Below are 21,016 nucleotides of genomic sequence, written 5' to 3' on the forward strand. Positions count from 1 at the left end.
GGGTGGCTTGTGGGGGGGATGTGTATATGCATTGGGCATGCTTTGGTGATGGGTGTCCATGCTTAGTGGACGCATGCAGGCCTAGGTTTTGGGATGTGTGGGTTGTGATGGTGAGACATTGGCGGGGAATAGGTGTGCTGGGGGTGGGGGTGAGGATGGTGGTGGGGGTGAGGATGGTGGTGGGGGTGAGGATGGTGGTGGGGGTGAGGGTGGGGGTGAGGATGGGGGTGGGGGTGAGGGTGGGGTTCGAGGATGGGGGTGAGGGTTGGGGTCTGATTTGGCATGCAGGTGGGGGGGAAGCAGTATTGAAGCTTCAACTTACCAGTATCCATTCCTCCGCCGACTCCTGCGAGGCCGTCAGGATGCAGGATGTTCAAGACTTCCTCCTCCCATGATGTGAATTGTGGGGGTTGAGGTGGGGGTCCTCCGCCAGTCTTCTGCACGGCGATGTTGTGCCTGGATACCATGGAACGCACCTTCCCCCGTAGGTCGTTCCATCGCTTCCTGATGTCTTCCCGATTTCTGGGGTGCTGTCCCACTGCGTTCACCCTGTCGACAATCCTCTGCCATAGCTCCGTCCTCCGGGCAATGCTGGTGTATTGTATCTGTGTGCCGAACAGCTGGGGCTCTACCCGAACGATTTCCTCCACCATGACCCTGAGTTCTTCGTCTGTGAAGCGGGGTTGTCTTTGGGGTGCCATGGGGTGGTGTGTATGATGTGTGGGGTGGAGTATGTGTATTTAAGTGAGTTGAGTGTGGTGGTGTGTGTTGTTTTGTGTGTGGATAGTGTGTGGGTGATGGTGTTGAGTGGCTGTGGCTGTTATGTTTTGGATGCTGGTGTCTCGCTCTTGTCTTCTTTACGAATTTTTAAGCGTAGGGGTTTGTGGGTGATGTGGGTGTGTGTTTTATATTGTATTGTGTGTGTGGGAGTGGTGTGTGTATGTGTATCAGGTGTGTGGGATTCAAATCGTCCAATGTGGCTGAGTTTTGTTCGTTTGTGTGTATTCTGACCGCGCCGGTGTGTCCCGCCAATGGAATACCGCGTTTGAATGACCGCCGCGTGGATTCGTTGGTCGTAATGGCATGGGCGTATTGTTGTGGCGGTCGGATTTTCGGAGGTTTGCCTTCTGCGGGTCAGAATGACCGTGGCGGGTTTCCGCGACCGCGGCAGGATTATGGAGGATTTCTGACCGGCGGTAGGCGCCTTTTACCGCCGAGGTCAGAATGACCACCTATATTTTGTGGCCCAAAGTTACTTTACAGAACAAGTTATTGTTTCTTCACATAATTATAACTATAACTGCTGAATTTCCATGTTTTTGTGTGGGTAAAACGTCAGCCTAACTATAACGTCCCTGTAACCTTCGTTTTTTTTCAGTGAATTCCTGTTTTTTTAAGGCTCACAGTAATATTTGTGTCAGGTTGTGCCAAGCAAATCAGGGCCTTGCTTTTCCCCAGGATCTGAGGAGGATTCAAAGAAGATTCAAGGAGGGTCCAGGGAGGATCCAAGGAGAATCATCTAATCTGCAGATCGGGTGAAAAAAGGGCAATTTATTTGCACGTGAGGGGTCAATAAGGGACCCCCTCAATGTATCCTATGTGTCCCCGGAGCCCAACCCACTAAAGGCATCCAACCTTGAACCATGCAGGGCCTTCATCCGTGCGCAGGGGAGGTAGCCCACAAGACCTGGCCTCAGGCCAGACCCTACGACCAACACCCCCTAAATACCCAAACCCATGCCATGCACAGCCCTTTGGCCGTGCATGGCGGGAGTTGCCCGCAGCTTCTCTGAGTGTGAGAGTAGGTGTGAGAGGGTTTATCTATGGATGAGAGTGTCTGTCAGATTGTCTGACTGGGTGTGCGTACATCAATGTTTTAGTGGGAGCATGAGTGTGTGTGCTGGTCTGCGAGTGGGTGCATGAGGATGTCAGTAGGTCTGTAAATAGCTGCATGACTGGATGAGTGTGTCTGTGAGTGGTTGCGTGAGTGTCTGAGAAGCTATGTGAGTGGGAGAAATTGATTGAAAGAGAGACAGAAAGAGAGAAAGAAAGTGACAGGGAAAAAATAGAGTTTTTTAGGCTTTAATTTCTGATATACTTAGAAAGAGATATTTGTGTTCGATTTAAAATGAAAAATGTATTTATTATTTTAAAGAAACTAGAATACTTTTTTTTTTTTTTTTTTTTTAAACAAGAGGGAAATGAGTCCAGCTGGACTCGAAGCCCCAAAGCTCAGTGTGAAGCTCTGCGACACACTGAGCTATGGGTTTAATAATTTTTTTTTTAGCCCTTTATGGGCTTTCTGGGACCCTGCGGTCTCTATTTATTTATTCATATATATATATATATATATATATATATATATATATATAGATATATATATATATGTATATATATATATATATATATATCTTAGTTCAACACGCTCCATTAAGGGGCCACAGACCCTGACAGGGCAGCCTCCGCATGAGGGCGAAGCATCCCATCTTGACATAGAACAAAAAGTAGCTAAGGCACCAGTTTGGGATCCATCCAAACACTTTATTCCAGAGTGAACAATAACTCTCCTTTTCCTGACGCGTTTCGGCTCCAACTGCCTTGATCACAGGTGAGACAATGCAAATGATCACGAAGCCAGTGCTTTTTAAATTGCTGATCATGTGACCTGATAATCACGAACTCAATGTCCCAAGGTGCACCATTCCATATTTTTAAACTCTGGTGCTGAATCGTTGTACTGCATAAAATAGCGTTTTAGGCACCAAAGTTACAATGTATACTGGAAAGGTGTCCTTGTTAAAAGTTGTTGCCCATATTACTCTCATGCGGAGGCTGCCCTGTCAGGGTCTGTGGCCCCTTAATGGAGCGTGTTGAACTAAGATTTATATTGAAGGGGCCCGACCCGCTTTCCTCGGTGAGAACCACGGCATTTATCCGAGACAGAAGGTCAAACTGAGGTGAGCAAGGGATGGGAGAGAGGTATTTTACCTCCCTTCTAGCTGTTTGGGACCTCCTTATAACGAGAGTAATATGGGCAACAACTTTTAACAAGGACACCTTTCCAGTATACATTGTAACTTTGGTGCCTAAAACGCTATTTTATGCAGTACAACGATTCAGCACCAGAGTTTAAAAATATGGAATGGTGCACCTTGGGACATTGAGTTCGTGATTATCAGGTCACATGATCAGCAATTTAAAAAGCACTGGCTTCGTGATCATTTGCATTGTCTCACCTGTGATCAAGGCAGTTGGAGCCGAAACGCGTCAGGAAAAGGAGAGTTGTTGTTCACTCTGGAATAAAGTGTTTGGATGGATCCCAAACTGGTGCCTTAGCTACTTTTCGTTCTATGTCAAGATGGGATGCTTCGCCCTCATGCGGAGGCTGCCCTGTCAGGGTCTGTGGCCCCTTAATGGAGCGTGTTGAACTAAGATTTATATTGAAGGGGCCCGACCCGCTTTCCTCGGTGAGAACCACAGCATTTATCCGAGACAGAAGGTCAAACTGAGGTGAGCAAGGGATGGGAGAGAGGTATTTTACCTCCCTTCTAGCTGTTTGGGACCTCCTTATAACGAGAGTAATATGGGCAACAACTTTTAACAAGGACACCTTTCCAGTATACATTGTAACTTTGGTGCCTAAAACGCTATTTTATGCAGTACAACGATTCAGCACCAGAGTTTAAAAATATGGAATGGTGCACCTTGGGACATTGAGTTCGTGATTATCAGGTCACATGATCAGCAATTTAAAAAGCACTGGCTTCGTGATCATTTGCATTGTCTCACCTGTGATCAAGGCAGTTGGAGCCGAAACGCGTCAGGAAAAGGAGAGTTGTTGTTCACTCTGGAATAAAGTGTTTGGATGGATCCCAAACTGGTGCCTTAGCTACTTTTTGTTCTATATATATATATATATATATATATGTGTGTGTGTGTATATATATATATATATATATATGTGTGTGTGTGTATATATATATATATATATATATATATATATATATACATATACATTAAAAAATATATATTTATTTTAATAAAAATCCTTTGCTGGCTGCCTGACTGTGGGGAAAGCCTTAAGGCTTCCCTCACAGTGCCATTGCTTCAGCAAGTACAGAGATGCTTTGATAGCAGCCCTGTGCTTGCTGAAACATTTCACCTCTGCCTCCTACATGAGTGCAGGGGGCAGAGATGAAAGCTTCGGATTTTGACAGTGGGACCTGCTTTACAGGTCCCGCTGTCAAAACCCGAAAGGTTTATTGTGCCTTGGCTACAGCTGCAAAACGGCAGCCAAGCCACAGCAAAAAAGCTATGTCCCGGGGGTGGGCAACCTGGGACATAGCAGGAGCAGGCCCTGGAGGGAGGTGGTCACCAAGGCAATCAGTGGCACCAAGGGGGGGGCTGCATGACCCCCTCTAATGAGGACATAGATCCAGGGGAAGGTGGTCCCCAGGGCTAATGGGGGTCTGAAATTGACTCCCTTTCATTATTAAGTATGTGCCCTGGTGGGTGATGGACCCCATGGCAGCAGGGACGCCACCCAGCCCCTGCAAATAATTACATTTTACTCCTGGGGGTGGTTGTCCTGGCGTGCTGGGGGGGGTCACAGGCCTCCCCACATATTATTACCTGAATGCTCCGGGGAGGTAGTAGTCAGCGGGAGGGGGCCGGACGGGCCTCTCACATATTACAACACAGCCCTGCATATCAATTATAAGCCCCAGGGAGGTGATAGTCCCTCTGGCAGCAGGAGGGGGCCATGAGACCCCCCCCCACATTTCTAAAGAAATGACCCTGGAACTTGGCTTGGTCCACCCAGGGGCTTTATAATACCAAAGCACAGAAGGCTGTGCTTATTTTTTTCAATTTACAGTGAATCCACAGATCCATTGTGATGCCATTCGTAAAATAAAAAAAAATGCTTTTAAGACCCGGTGGGTTCCTTATTGAACCCCACCAGCAGAGCTAAGGAGTCAGGATGTTCATACCCTGGCTCCTTTTTTTTGTTTTACTTTTTTGTGGGACTCGGCTTCAGTCTTCCCCAAGATGGCTGACAAATTTTCTGCACTTTTATTGTTGAAGTGTTATCAGCCAATCAGACCTCTGACTGAGATCAGGAGGGGTCGCAAACCATTTGAGTCCCTATATACACAAATTTGGACTTTGTTAAAACTACTGAATGGAATTACACCAAAATAAGAAAAAAGTTTGCTTTCTGATCCAGGACCTACCTTTCTGCCAAATTTGTTGTAATTCCGTCCAGTAGTTTTTGCGCTATCACTGTTCAAAATCTCTATGGAAAAATGAATGGGAAGACGTGTTATGGGATTCCCCCTTTTTCTCAGCCTTCCTACCACCCTGGACAGATCTCCCCGAAACTTTCCAGGCAGCAGCTGACATGACTGGCAAATTTTTTTGGAAAATTTTGAGAAGATTCGTCAAGCAGCATCAAAGATATAGGTAAGTAAAAAAACGCTTTCTTTATAGAATCTAGTTCCTAACTATAACTACCGAGTGGCGACCACTAGGTAATATAAATATATAAATATATCAGGGTTCTACTTACCACTTTATTTTTAGCATGCCTATGCCTTTACCAAGTATGCCTTTATAGCAACATTTTCATGTTAAAATGTTAATTACATGCATGGTAATGATGCATGCTTTTTAGTGACCGCGTTGTAAATGCATACTTGGTACGTGCACACGTAATTCTGTAATACAACCGTCTGGTGAGTGTGGGCATTATCGTCCAGTTGGCGTTGCATCTAATGTATGTGTGTGTGTGAATGGGTGTGCTATTGATGTGCTGGCTGTGGTTGTGTTGCTTGTGGATGCAGTGGTGCATGTGTGTGTTTTGTTGGCTGTGCATTTGTTAGTGGTGGTGGTGTGGTGTCTGCAGATGGGGTGGTGGTGGTTTTGCATGTGGGTGTGGTGTCTGCAGGTGGGGAGGTGGTAGCTCTGCATGTTGTTTGGTAGTTGGTGTGGTGGTGGTAGCCGTGTATTTGAGTGTGGTGGTGTTTACAGTATTTGTGGGTATGCTCGTGGTGATGGTGGATGTGGTGTCTGTAAGTTTTGTGTGTGTGTTTCTGTGTTTTTTTGTAGGCCTGGGTGAAAAACGAAGTTAGTAGAATTTGGCAACTCCGCATTCCACAGAGAACGTGGAGCTACTGATAAACTCCACATTCCGCAAAGTAGTAGAGTTTTTTCTGTTTTTCCCGCATTGGTGCACGCTTACTGTCATTTCACAAGCCGAGAGACTTCTGTTCTCTCGCAAGCAAAAACAAGATTTATTAGTGGCTTACAAGAGTTAGCACTGCACCAGCGACTTCTGGTGATTCTTTTGTGATGTAGGTGAGCACAAGTGAGTGCGATCGAATGCAGCTGCAACCTGACAAAGCTGAAACAGCTAAAACCTCCAACTTCGAGTGAAAAATCTTCTCTAATTTACTGTTCACGTTAATATTGTTGTGCGAGTAGTACTTTTTAATTTGTTTTTCCAACAACAGGAAGTGCTCTGTCCATCCCCTGGCCACTTTACACTTGGATTTCGAGCTGGAAAGATCACTTTTTTGTCTCATGGATATATCATTGGATTTAAGGACTTTGTTGTATTTGAGATTTCACAAGTAACTTAAAATAACACTTGTGCATCTTGTTTCTTTGATGGAGGGCATCCACCAGGATTTATCTGTACTTTTATTCTATTTTTTAAATTTATTGCAGTGGATCGTCTGCATTTGGGGCCTTGTTATAGTTTTACTTGTCATTTTTGTTCTATAAAGAAAAAATGTTTTACAGTTCACTACATTTTCCTCATGTTTTGTTTTGTAAATATGCAATATTCATTTAACTCACTATGTTAATGTTAAGTGGTCTAGCCTACTAATGGACCAGGCCTTCCAGCTGTAGGCCAGTACTAGTCATGGGTGCATGATGAAACAACTGTTTGTGGTATCTGGAAACTGAAACACCATGGATGGCATTGGATTTAAGATAACAAAATGTTGATTTGCGGTATTTCACTATATTTTTCTGCAAACAGTGTATGGTATGGTTATAGTACTTGATGCCTTTGTAGGATGTGTGTTATTGTTGTAGAATATTTAAGCCCTTTAATTTTTGGTAATGCTGTTTTTTTTTTCCTGTTCCAATGCCTTCTTAGTCTGGCCAGTGCGTGAGAGTGTTTGTCATAGGCCACCATTTGTCTTTTTCCCCATGCCATGTGGGCAGGGGTTCATTTTGTATAGTCAATTATAGTCCTATACCTATATGTGTTTTTTTGTTTCTATTCTTCCTGCTTGCTGTTTGATCATGTGGCTGGCGGCCATTTTGTGCAGGCAGCCAGTAATCCTGCATGAGTTTTTCTTTGTTGTGGTGGCCATGCTTCCATGCTGGTTGTTATTTGGCCATGTGGTGGTGGCCATTTTGTGTAGGCAGCCTATGTGCTTTTAGGCCTTCACATGATCTTCTTTGTTGTGGTGGCCATGCCTCCTTGCTGGTTGCTGTTTGACCTTGTGGCTAGCAGCCATTTTGTGTATTATTCTGGTCTAATAGGTCAATGCTTATTAACAAAATGTACTGTCTGAGCAGTTTTTTAAAATTTAAATATAAAGGTTTTTTGCATTTTTCACCTCCACCATTCCTTGCCTCCCAAATGCCTATGATTTTTCATGGTAGGCCCCTTCCTTTAGTACATCAGCAATTGAAATATATTTTGAAAACAATGCTATTCATTTTTTCTAATTTATTTTCTAAACTTTATTTTATTTAATTTTATAAAAACAGTATACTAATAGTATTTAATTTTTGTTATATATTTTTTCTTGTTTTTAGAATTTTTTTAAAATAAATGGATTTTTTTTTTTAAATCCCATTTTGCCCATTAGCCCCATGTCTGCCATAGGTGTACAGTTGCAGTACATTACATTATTCAAGGATTATTATTCCATTTGTCGCTAGCACATTTCTGAGTGCCACATACCAACTTGATGCAGACATGTAAAGCTAACAGTCACATTCTGTATGTTGTAGTTGTTGCTCTTTCTCATCCTTCATGAGTGTACATGATAATGACCGTCAATGTTGGTGTGGTTTTATGAATGGATACACTGTATTTCATAATTATTGATAAGCTTATTAAAGTACCCACTCAATTATATTGTTTCCATTGCTAATACAACTGCAACTATACCATGTTTCACTGATCCTTTTTCCATGTTTGCTTTTAGGTGAATGAAGAGAAAGAGACAGGATCACATGGACATCTCTTCAGCTAGTGAAACTAAGGGCCATATTTATACTTTTTGACGCAAAACTGCGCTAACACAGTTTTGCGTCAAAAAAATTAGCGCCGGCTAACGCCATTCTGAAGCGCCATGCGGGCGCCGTATTTAATCAATGACGTTAGCCGGCGTTAGCCGCCGGCGCTGCCTGGTGTGCGTGGAAAAAATCGACATACACCAGGCAGCGCCGGCGTAGGGGGATATGGAGCTTGGGCGCCAAAAAATGGGGCAAGTCAGGCTGAGGCCAATTTTTCGCCTCAACCCGATTTGCGCCATTTTTTTCGACTCCCAACCCCCATAGAAATGACTCCTGTCTTAGCAAAGACAGGAGTCATGCCCCCTTGCCCAATGGCCATGCCCAGGGGACTTCTGTCCCCTGGGCATGGTCATTGGGCATAGTGGCATGTAGGGGGGCACAAATTAGGCCCCCCTATGCCACAAAAAATAAAAATAAATACTTACCGGAACTTACCTTAATGTCCCTGGGATGGGTCCCTCCAGCCTTGGGTGTCCTCCTGGGGTGGGCAAGGGTGACAGGGGGTGTCCCTGGGGGCATGGGAGGGCACCTCTGGGCTTCTTCTGAGCCCACAGGTCCCTTAACGCCTGCCTTGTCCAGGCGCTAAAAAACGGCGCAAAAGCGGGCGTACGTCATTTTTTTTGACCCGCCCACTCCCGGGCGTGAATTTTGCCCGGGAATGTAAATACGGCGCACATGCCTCGGAGTAAATTTTTTAGACGGGAACGCCTACCTTGCATATCATTAACGCAAAGTAGGTGTCCACGCTAAAAAATGACGCAAACTCCAGGGACTTTGGCGCTAGACGCGTCTAACGCCAAAGTATAAATATGGAGTTAGTTTTGCATCGGAATTGCGTCAAAAAAAACTACGCAATTCCGGCGCAAACAGAGTATAAATATGCCCCTAAGTACTACTGCCAACTGACAGCTTCAAGATCCCCCAAAGAAAGCTGCTTCCAAGAAAGCAGCCAGTGATAAGGAAAAGCTTCCCATCACTGGTATGTTGCCCCAGACCTTTTGTTTGCAAAAACATGTGCCTCCCACATCAGCCTCTTGGGAGCAAGCTGGGATCAGCACTCCCACATCAGTGGCTTCATTGCAAACTAAGCCAAAGCCTGGTACAGAGGTAGCCTCTCTAATCACAGGAACGCAGTTGAGCAGTGACATTGAATTGGGCTTGTCTCTTTCTCAAAGTAGTACCCAATTGATGCCGGAAACTCAGGACAGTGGACAACAACAGCCCCTCTTTCACAAGATCCACTGTCTTTCAGATCTCTGCCATCTTCTTCTTCAAGCCTCCCTTATGATGATCAAGACTCCAATTGGATGCCACCTCAGTCTGAGATATGCCAGGAGAGTCAAGGAGCGAAAGGGATGGTTCCTGAAAACCTCAGAGTTATGGAGAAATAAGAGGAGTATGACAAATCTGAAGATCATGGATGTTAGCCCAGCCCCAGTGGAGTCAAACATTACTCCATCTTTTCAACCTGTTCCGAGGGATGTGCCACTGATACCACCAGCTTCCATATTTAAAGGCCCTGGGTGTGACCTACATCCACAGCCAACTTAGTAGAAGAAGCAGCTGCAGAGAGGCAAGCGTCATCAAAACCACATCCAACTACTGCTACTTCTTCAGATATTGACAATGGCCCCAGTGTTAGAAAGGTGACCTCCCCAGTTTGGGACTTCTTATAGTTAGTGAAAAGGAGCCATACATTGTCATATGCTCCATTTGCTGAGCAAGTGTTAGTCGGGGTAAGCGTGGTACAAACTATGGAACCAGAGGCTTAACAACCCATTTGAGAAAACACCACACAATCCGCTGGGAGACTCACCGTACTGGCTAAAAACCTATAAGTGGGTTAGTGAAGGTAGTGAAAGCAGGGAATCTGATCCAATCATGGTGGAAGGTGAAGGTGAAGAAGGTGAAGAAGAGGGTGACATTTTTGTTACACAAATTAGTCTGTCCCCAGCAGTGCAGCAGTATTGGCACCCACATCAGCAACATACTAATGGCACAAGAAGACCCAGAATCAGATTGAAACACCAAGGCAAGAACATACAGTGGCTGCCCCCCTGGGATGCACATTGAGCCTAGCACCACCTTCTAAGTCTCCTGCATCAGTAGCACCAGCAAAGGAAAAAATCCAGGCTACTATTACTGCTATGATTAGGCAGGAGTGGCAGTAGGAATGCAACCACCCAATGGCACGTCTGTGTGATGGGAAGCTGGCTAAAATGTTAGCGTTTGACCTCCTCCTTTTTTCTTTTGTGGAAGTAGTGGGCTTTCTACAATTTGTGGCGGCTATCTGCCCAAAATGGAAGGTTCCCAGCGGGACCAATTTCATCAGAGTTGCTGTTCCAGTGCTACATCATGATGTGCTGAAATTGGTTGGACAAGCTTTGCAGCAGAGTGCTGTCCACAAAATCCACCTGACGACAGACATATGGATGAGTTGCCAAGCCACTGATTACATGTGCATCACTGCACACTGGATCTCTTTTGTGGGACTTAGAGAAATATCTGCAGATGATGACACAGCTAAAATTTGTAATGGTGCTTGGAAGCCTGCAACAGAAGCTTTTTTCACCATGGAGAAATCCCATACAGCTGCAAACATCTTGGATGACTTTAACAACAAGGTCTTTGAAAGACTGTGCCTCTGAGGGCTTAACACTGGATTTGTTACCACGGACAATGGCAGTAATATACTTAAGGCCATGTCCGATGGTGTCTATTTTAGGGCCCTGTCTTTGGCACACTACATAAACATCATTGTACAGGACTTTCTCAAAAAAAAACCCAAGTCAGCAACTTACTGTCCACATGCAAATGAATCTGCACTCATTTTATCCATTCTTTAAAAGCCAGCAAGCTGCTGAGGATTATCCAGAGTGATAACAGAATGCCAGTGAAAAACCTTATAGGAGGTGCCAACATGTTGGAATTCTACTTATTACTTATTACAATGTCTGTTTGAGCAGTACAGACTGATCAATGCAAAAAGGGGATGGAACTGTGAAAGGCATGATCACTGAGATGGACCAATGGGACCTGGTCAAATGCCTGACAGAGATGCTGCTTCCTTTTGAAATTTTCACACAGGAAGTCAACAAGGAGGACAGTACCATGGACCAGCTATCCAATTGGTGCATATGCTGCAGAAACAGCTACAGGAGAAGTTTATAACGTAAGCAGGGGTGGACGAAGAAACAGATCCACAGGAGTTGGCAGAGAGCTAAATCCTTCACTTATCTGTTAATACAATGCTGCAAAGAGACATTGCATCATCCAAACATTACATCTGTGCCTTAACTCTTGATCCACCGTACAAACAATTCTGGCCACTTTCATTCCTTTTTTAGACAGGTATGTTTCAACCTACAAGACATGGATTGCTGAGCAAGCCAGAGACCTAGAAAAAGAACGTCAAAAAATTAGATACCCACTCACGGGCAGAAGTTCTGGGATGCAGCCTACAACTTCCACAGAGACAGCAGACATTGCGGTTGGCTCACAGCAGCCAAAATCAACACCAGCAACAACAGGAATAAGAGCAGTAGCCCCAAAATTTGTATTGGTTTCTAAAGGCAAGGCTTAGCTCTACTGCAGAGGCGAAGGCAAGAGAGTTTGAACAAGGTGGCACACCAACGACTTTTGAGAGGATGGTCCAGGCCTACCTGGATGGATGACCGATAAGAGGTCTATCTGGATTAAAACTCAAAGGTGTATGGTATGGGAATAGACACCAATGGCCAGTGCTCAGCAGGCTGGCAATAAAGTATCTGGCTTGCCTTGTAGCCAGTGTGTCTGCAGAACATGTGTTCAGTGCAGCTGGTGCAGTTGTCACAGTGAGAAGGACCAGCTTCTCGCCTCTAAACAACAAGAGATTGACCATGATCAAAATGAATCAGCACTTTATAACACCAAATTACAGCACACCTGAAGTACAACAGGAGGTGGATGAGAGTGATTAGTCAGACTCAGGTCATGGTACTGTGTTAGCTGACCAAGTTCTCGGTTAACCACCTTAGTTTGAGGACAAACTCTACTACCCTGATTAGATCTATTGATGAACTGCTTTGAGGAAACAAATAGCTAGCTAAGGGAACCTTATTATTTTACACTGTTTATTTCTGTCTAAATGACTAATGGCTCACAACTGTTTTAGGCACATGTGGGGCTGAATTGGAGTTGAACCAGTGTGCATTGAAAAGCTCCCAAACACCCTAAAATCACTTCAAGATTTGAGCGACAATGTCTGCCTCCATCTCTGCCTATCCTTACTTTTTGTCCCCTAGCAGGACTACCTGAGATTTGATTTACAACTTACTAGTCAATGTGTGTTTCATTTCCTGAATCAAAGAGGATCAGCAATGTGCCACTGTGCTTGATTGGAACATGTAAGTAATGATAAATGCCTTAATGATTGATATGAGGGAATCTTCATTCAATGTTGAGGTGGTTCCTGTGACTCATGTCTAGTGGTGGCAGATAGTGAGAGTAGGTGTTTATATTGTTTACCTATATCATTACACTGGCTTGTGTTTGTGTTATGATCAATTTATAGTGTTGGTGGCATAATAATAATGAGTGATATTTTGTTTTCCTGAAGATGATTTTTTTCCCTTCCCCTCTGACACTTAGTGAAATTTGTTTGCCTGCATTTTCACACTGCTTTGTTGTCTGGTTCACATTTGTCAAAGAAGACCCAACCAGTCCATTTAGCTAACAAATAAAATTCTACTCCAGAAACAAACTACTCCATGTTTCTCTTGTTTTTATACAAAGCTATGAGCTACAGGTCGCTCTGTCTCAATTGGGTCGGGAGAATGTGACTCTTGGGAGCAGTTGGTATGGAGTTGGACATAATAATCTTTATTCAGTCTGGAGGTTGATGGCAGGGATCAGAGCATGAAGTGACAACTTAAACAACTGCTAGAAGAAGAAATAAATCAACCTGGATGACCTGAGGATGAGTCTAAGAGGCCTACTCTAATCTGTGGATAGGTGGTAGAGGTGTGTTGATTACTTGATTTGGGAAATGCAATGCTGCTGTGTGCGTCTGCTGGCTGGCTCAAACTTGAAACTATGTGGTTGGGTGGGGGACCTGTTGTAAGAAACTGGAGAAGACAGACATGTGATGGATAGTAATGTCTCATGCACACCCTCTAGGCTAAATGTTATGATGAACATGACAGTTGCAAGTTTGATCATCCCAATACATGCTGACATTTGGTTATGATTGTTGGTTTTTGTAATTTCTCTAACATAACTGATCACACATCAGTCATAAAATGAATTATCGCAAAGGTCTTTGACCTTGCTCTGCCATCTCTGTGTCTTCTTGGTACACTAGTCTCCATGAAGCTTACCTTCGATTCCATCCTTCTTGATTCTTCAATATCATGATAATCATGTCTGTTTTACAATCCATAGGCCTTCTCTTATCCTGCAGCATTAACACTCATGCTTACATTATCAGACCACTTCAGGCAGGCACCCAAGAAGATTGACGGGACAATCCAAGAAGATTTCAGATGCTCCACCCAATTTGGCAATGTAGACTAGAATCATTTTCTTTCAATAAACCTTTTTTAGAACTGTGTATGTTAGCTTCACCCAAAGAATAATGATATGTACTATTTTGCAAATGTATGTGACCGAAAATCTTTGGGTATACATTATAACAACTTGGGGCTCACTGGGGCTGACAGAATGTAAAGTTATCTGTGTCATCCATATTTATGTTTTTCTATTCCTCAACAGGTTGCTGATCATTTCCCAGATCAATATTGTGCTTGTGCAGTGTTTGTCTTTTTGACACAATGTTCCCAAAATCCCTTTTTCATCCATTCATCAATTCGCTAACCCTCTTCCCCCGGGCTGTGTGATTTATTCAGGTGTTACTTAATAATTTACACCATTGATTAATCACGCACTTGGTGGGGCACATATGTTAGAAGCAACCTCAACTCAGTGTGGAGGATCTTCATTTAAGTTCACCTGGGTGGAGTGGGACTTTGCTTCTGATTCCTTCACTATTAGCACACTAGCATGCTACTACTACATCACCATGGTAGCTTGAGAAACCATCAAGCCCTTGCTTCATTCATTCAGGTAAGAGAATTATGGAGCATTGTTGTACTTTTAGTTTAGACAATATAATTTGCAATGGCAAATCTCTCTGCCCCACTCCTATGAGTCAAATTTTGCAGAATGCACGGCAGAGACTAGGAGAGTATTAGGACAAAGTGACCTAACCGCATAATTAATTGTTATACCCTAGTAGCAGATTTCAAAACATGCTGCGCTAAAAGGTATACACTATCAGCAGATTTGAAAAACATGCTGCATAAAGGTAGCAGTGCAAAGTAAAACACCCAAAAAAAGATTTTAGACATAAAGAACTGTAAATAACTATTTATTTTACCCCGTCCCTAACAAAAAGAGTAAATACCCACTCTTTCCAGCCACAACTGGCCCACCCCTATCCCCAAACAAATGTCCCTTTCCCCAACCAATGTTCCAAAAAAAATAAACCTATCCATTTGTCCATGGTAATGATTAGGAATAACAGACAAAAAATAGAGAAGTCCCACAAAAACCCATTCCCGCACTCTCCACCCACCTCAAGTCCCACCCACCAAAATAAGAGGTTAAAAACGGGGTAGAGGAGGGCCCTAAAGGCGGGCCATTATTCTTCTGAGGAGCCCCTCCATATGCTCCTTACTGGCCTCTAACAGTGCCAGCCTCCGAAGGACCTGGCTTTGGAACACGGTCTCTGAGTGGGGGACCAGCAGGGATGATATGGTGGCAGGCGACTGCCCTGGCACTGCGGTGGAGGTGTTGTTGGGCCGGAGGTGCTGGGGCCTTCCTGGGACTTTGGTTACTGGCAGCAACTGTGGCCGCCTCATCCTCCTCTTCCTCAAGGATCACCAGCCACTTGTACTTAGCTTGTATGGCCTCCAGCTTCTGCCGCCACATCTGGGCCGCTATTTGCTATTGTGATGGTCGACCAGCAGGAAAAGCTATATCAAGAAAGAAAAAAGAGAAATTGTAAACAATGCTCTGAGCAAAACACTCGTTTGAAATCATGCAGTGTAATCGCACAGTAGCAGTACCTTTGGTGGTCACCTCAGGACATTCAATTTTAAGGTGAGAATTGTCACAGCCATAATATGCACTATGGATTACACGCATCCTTCTCTCTCCTGTTGTGCTACAATAATGGTGGCATTGCTAGCTCAGCTGGCGCCCTAGTCACTCTTTACTGTCTGCAGCTGGGGCAGCTGTACTGGTAAATTATCTTATTCCACTGGCTCTGTTCTTCTTTGTACCTGGACTACAAAGCCGATGAATACTAAGAATGAAACAAGCCACATAGCATAATATATTCAATCATGCAGACATCCTGTCAGCCATAAGTAGACGGTCGGAAAAGCGATGCACTGCAGTACAGGGAAAGGATTAAGGAATGGGCTATATACATAGAGATTTTATTTGGCACATTTGCATCGTCACAGACTATCCCATTTAGGACAATCGAAACACTTATTTATGGACCACTTTACTCACTGTCCTCATGCCCCTCCTCCACCACACTTTTGAATCACTACTTTTTCCCCCAAAATATGTTTGCTTTGCAGTAAGGAAATGAATCTTCTTAACACACTCAAGTGCTAGGTAAGGTAGAGGGGAGTAGAATGGGAAGGTAGAGAACACACTTTTCTGATCAATCAATTTTACATCATATGACTAAGGTTTAGCTAGTAGTGTGACTCACTGTGGCTGGCAAATGTTGAAAGGGTAAATCTGTTATGGAAGCCATAATGAATTATATTTATCTCTTGGCTTGAAAAATGTGGTGCAAGCAAAGATTGGATTTTCAAATTATTCAGAAGTCTGGGACAGAACTTAAGAAAGGTTAAAAGAGTGAAGTACTAGGAAGTGACTGCCCCAGTGGGCACTGGGAGGAAAGGGAAACACACCTTGTTTTTGCATTGCCATGCATTGAAAAGTGTTAGACACATTAACTTAACTTAAGCTGAGAGGCGCACATTACACAGCCAACATTCCATTGCCTATTCTGCTGAATTGAACCATGGAGCTGTTAGGTCATCATGGGTGGCACTAGTCAAAGGCCACAGCAAGTGAGGGAGGTGATGGTAAATGGATGCTAGATACATATTACCTGCCTCACTTGAAAAATGCTGTGAGTCAAGGGAATATTCAGAAATACCATCCAACCCTTTATCTGAAACATTTCTCTATTCATCATTGCAAATTTGTTCTTCTAGGACTTTTATTCCTTACCCTTGGTTTTAAAACACACCATTTAAGCTAAGCTCTACATTCCCAAATCCAGCCCTTTGCGATTTAAAACCATCCAAATTCCAAATATAGCTCTATGCTATTCTTTCATCAACATCCATTTACCCAATAACCACCCATTCATCCTTTCACCCATTTACCCATCCAAGAAATCTAACCCACCCGAGGAGTCCATTCACCCATCCAGGCATGGATTCTTTTCACCAATAGCCTTTGATCCACCTGTGCTAGCACCCTTTCACCCTTATTCCCTTTCTTCCTTCCTTCTCCCACCCATGGATCCTATCATTCTCCTCATCACTCAACTATATGAATGTTATGCACTCTTTCATCCACACATCCTTTCACTCATAATATATTACACTCATCAATCCCCCTTCCAAAAATCTTTCAATTTTCCAATACACATCATAGTTCAAGTTCATTTTATGAACCTTAGAATGATGAGTTGCAGAATGAAGAGGCCAGTAACACTTACTTATCTTTCACTGCATCTGCTAAACAAGGTGTTGACGAGTGAGTCAACAACAATATACAACCTTTTAGTGACTATGGTGGTCATTATGACCCTGGAGGTCTCCTGACCGCCAGGGTTAACATAGGGGTATCACAGGCTGGTGGTAATGACTGCCAAATAATGATCAGGGAGGTGATCCATCCCATAGACAGCCAATGTACCACACCAACCGCAGTGCGGTACGACCACCTAACACTTCGGTAGTCACCTACAGACAGGTGGAAGACAAACATTTCTGGGGCGGTAGCAATGACACCAAAAGCCTGCAGAAACACATCATTTAAAAGGAGACACTTACCTCCAGGGACACACAGGAGTCCGTGGCCACCATGGAACCAGAACTGCAAGTCTTCCCGATGCTGTACCACGCCATGGCCGTCCTGGAGAACCAATGCCGACGAAGACGCCGACAATGAGTACAGCTGCCTAGCACACAAGGGAGAGAGACAGGGGGAGAGTGACACACACAGGAACATCACACATCTTACACACACCACACACCCAGAACCAGATGCACAGGAAAATAACAGTAACACAACCCAGGAGTAAAGAAACCCAGAACAAATACACAGTTCCAACCACTGTATTCCTGTTGTATGAATATGTAAAATGTAAAAACATACACACTGCAGAAATAAATATATGCAGGCCCAAAGGCCAGTCCAAAGTCACAAATGCCCATAGGGCAAAGTCCAAGCCCCAGCCTGACTACTGACAACAATAACAACGGGACTCCTCTGTTTTGGGGCATATTGTTGGAAATGGGCAGACATTGCAGGGGGTTGGGGAGCACCCATTGGGAGGGGGCTGCCTGCCCACTGGTTCTGGAGTGGGCTGCCTGGACATTGCTTCTGGAGGGGGCTGCCTCCCCTCTGTTTTTTGATGTTGCTCCTTGGCCTCTGGTTCTGGATGCTGCTCCTTGGCCTCTGGTTCTGGATACTGGGAAGAGGTCAAGCCAGGCAAGGAAAAGCTTCCAAGGGACAATGGGGTGGAATGTGGGAGGTGGGATGGGAGGGGAGGTAGAGGGAGTGGTTGTAGGAGGAGGAGGTGTGTTTCACATGGGTGCAGATGCATGGACAGTGTGCATGTGTGAGGTGGATGGCTGTTGGTGGTCTGAGTATTAGCGTGTGTGTGTCTATGGACGGGGGCAGACAGGGTGGGGGAAGATAAACAGGACGTGTGGATGGATGTTATGTGTGGTGGTGTCTGCAAGTGAGCTGGGTGCTAATGCACACATGGACAGGATGACAAAAGGAGAGATGGGGAGAGAGAAAGGGAGCACAAGGTCAATCTCAGCACCAGCAGCACAGATGGCAGACACATCACCTTCACACACTGAGACTGAGAATGGGCAGTATGGACCTTAGTGACATACCATTCAATCAATAAATCAATCAGGGATTTGTAAAGCACCCTACTCACCCGTGAGGGTCTCTAGGCGCTGAGGAGGGGAGGGGGAGAAGATGTGAGGGAGGTGCTTCTGCTGCTTGAAGAGCCAGGTCTTGAGAAGATTCCTGAAGGTAAGGAGGCTTTTTCTGGTGTAGGTGGGTGGGAAGAGTCTGTCACATTTTGGCGGCAAGTTGCAAGAATGATCTACAGGCAGTTGTAGTTCTGTGGACATGTGGGACGGTTGCGAGGGCAAGGTCGGTGTAGTGGAGCTGCCGGGTAGGGGTGTAGAAGGAGAGTTGTCTGTTGAGGTATTCTGGTCCGGTGTTATGCAGTGCTTTGTGAGCGTGGGTGAGGAGTTTGAAGGTGATTCTCTTGTTGACTGGGAGCCAGTGCAGGTTTTTCACTGAGGACAGTGAGGAGGAGAAAGAAAAGGAGGATGTGGACAACAGGTCACATTTTATCCTGCAGTACTTCCAATTACACTCTTGTAAGACTGTTGAACTAAACAGTTCTACATTTTAGTGTTGTACTATGTGACTGCAGCATGATACAAGTCATTCCCACCTGACTGTCACCTATGCCTTCCCTTGTTGCACATGTGTGGTTTCAACAGTGTACTGCTGTGATGTTTACAGACTGCTGAGACACATTTGTTCAATGGATCAACATGTTACTGGACATTTACACAGGATCATGCAGTCTATTGCAGTTCATTACATTGTACATTACCTGTAGATAAAACATTATTTCTCAAGGTGTGTCCAAGGGTGTTTATTGAAAATTGGTATACAATGGGGAGTGCAATAGAGTGGGGTGATGGTTGGGAATAGTCCAGTCTTTTGTAGCACAGGTCCATTGTCCAAGGGGCCATAGGAAGGGGAGCAATGGCAGTTCAAAGTGGACAAGGTGACACAGTGGAATACAAGCGGGACATTCAGGAGGTCCTCATTTCCTTGCGGTGGTCTTTGTCTTGGTAAGTGTCTCTGGTGTCTGTCTGGGTCACAAGGACTGTTTGTGGGGTGGGTCACCTTCTGCAGGGGGAGTGGCACTGGTAGCCTGTGGGTCCTGTGGCAGGGCCTCCTGTTCACTAGCTGCAGCAGATATGGAGAGCTGGTAAGTAGACTGTCTAATGGAAGGGATCCGCTGGTGTCATGTGTAGGCCCTCATGATGTTGGCCATATCACTCGTCACCCCTGCAGTGGAGACCATGGTGGTGTTCAGGGCCTGCAATTCTTTCTTGATCTCCTGGTGGTGTTTCTCCTGCAGCCGCTGGTTCTGCTGCATGATGTCTATCACCTGACCTATCTTGTCCTGGGGATGTTGGTAAGCCCCCACAACATTAATGAGTGCCTCCTGGGCAGTCGGTTGCCTGGGCCTGTCCTCCCCCTGGCACATAGCTGTACTCCAACTGTCCCTGGCCCCCTGTGCCTGCATCCCCAGAACGGTTTACCCACTGCCACTGATTCCAGGACCCTCACTGTCTGTGAGGTGTGGACTGTGATCCCTGTAAAGGTGGGCACACAGCTGATTGACGTGTCCTGGGGACAGAGGTCTGGGGACATTGGGTGGCTGCTGTGATGTTGGATACTGAGGGGGGAGGCTCTGTGGTGGACTGGGTGTGGACTGGGTAGCCGACTGACCAGTGGTCACTGATGGGCCAGGGAGTTCATACAGAAGTCCAGAGTTGCCATCATCACTGAGGGTATCTTCTGGTGGGAGACTGGGTAGCAGTGGCCCTCTCATCGCCGCTGAGATTGGCTGGGGCACCTGTGGGTATGAAAGTGGTGTATTATGCTACATGTCTGTGATATATTCTGCATCCATAGCTTCTACTATATTATTGTTGTTACCCTGCCACATTTGTTTGTGTATGGTGCTAGATTGTGGGATTGTTAGTTCTCCATGCTGTGCATGCCTTGGTGGTGGGTGTACATGCAGGGCTGGAAGGGATGTGCATGCAGTGGGTATAGCATGCAGGGCTTGGCATTTAGGTTTGTATATTGTGGTGGTGCAATGTGGGGGATGGAGTGGGGGGCTGGGTGTCAAGGTGAGGGTTGATGGTGGCATGCAAGTATGGGGGTGATAGGTAGTAAATGCTGACTCACCAGTGTCCAGTTCGCCGGCAACTCCAGTGAGTCCCCAAGGATGCAGTATTGCCAAGACTTGCTCCTCCCATGCTGTCAGCTGTGGGGAAGGAAGTGGGGGTCCACCCCTAATCCTCTGGATGGTTAGGTGGTGCCTTGGTGCTATGGAACACACCTTCCCCCGTTGGTTGTTCCACCTTTTCCTGATGTTGTCCCTTGTTCGTGGATGCTGTCCCATGGCATTCACCCTGGCCACCATCCTCCGCCGTCGCTCCATCTTCCTGGCAATGGATACATGCTGGATCTGTGCTCCAAACATCTGTGTCTCTACCCTAACTATTTCCTCAACCATGACCCGCAACTCCTCATCAGTGAAATAAGGGGG

This window comes from Pleurodeles waltl, chromosome 5, assembly GCF_031143425.1.
Source record: "Pleurodeles waltl isolate 20211129_DDA chromosome 5, aPleWal1.hap1.20221129, whole genome shotgun sequence".
Taxonomy (NCBI): Eukaryota; Metazoa; Chordata; class Amphibia; order Caudata; family Salamandridae; genus Pleurodeles; species Pleurodeles waltl.